Below are 573 nucleotides of genomic sequence, written 5' to 3' on the forward strand. Positions count from 1 at the left end.
TAATTATTTGATATATGTATGTATATATATATATATCTATATATATACTGTATGTATATATAATTACAATTTTATATAATTTTTTATATTTATATTATTTATGTATGAGTCAGTATTCTTTTTTTCATCTGGTCATGTGCACAAAAACAAAAATTTTATATTTTTAAAAAAGCATCATATTACTGAGCTCACTGCATATCTACCTACATCCTCCTGATTAGTGTCTTGAAGCTCTGACAGGATGTGCTTCATTTTCTTCCTGCTTTTTAATCTGCTTCTGAAGCTCCTAATTATCTAATCAGACTGGCTGACAGATAGTGTGTTTGTTAATGTGTTAAGGGTGAGTCACAGGAAACAACAAGGAGGGTTAGGGTTAGGGTTAACCTTTGCTTCAGATCACTGCTGGTCAGACTGGACGCTTTGGTAACAGGTGCTCATAATGCTGGATGATCTATTGTTACTGTGGTGCAGCAAAACTACACATAGATTATGGAAAAATAGCATTTTTTTAATATTACATATTACTAAATTATTACAATGCATTGCATTGTGGCACTTGATTGCATCAAATTT

The sequence above is a fragment of the Sinocyclocheilus grahami genome, unplaced genomic scaffold, assembly GCF_001515645.1.
Source record: "Sinocyclocheilus grahami isolate Dianchi unplaced genomic scaffold, SAMN03320097.WGS_v1.1 scaffold6562.1, whole genome shotgun sequence".
Taxonomy (NCBI): Eukaryota; Metazoa; Chordata; class Actinopteri; order Cypriniformes; family Cyprinidae; genus Sinocyclocheilus; species Sinocyclocheilus grahami.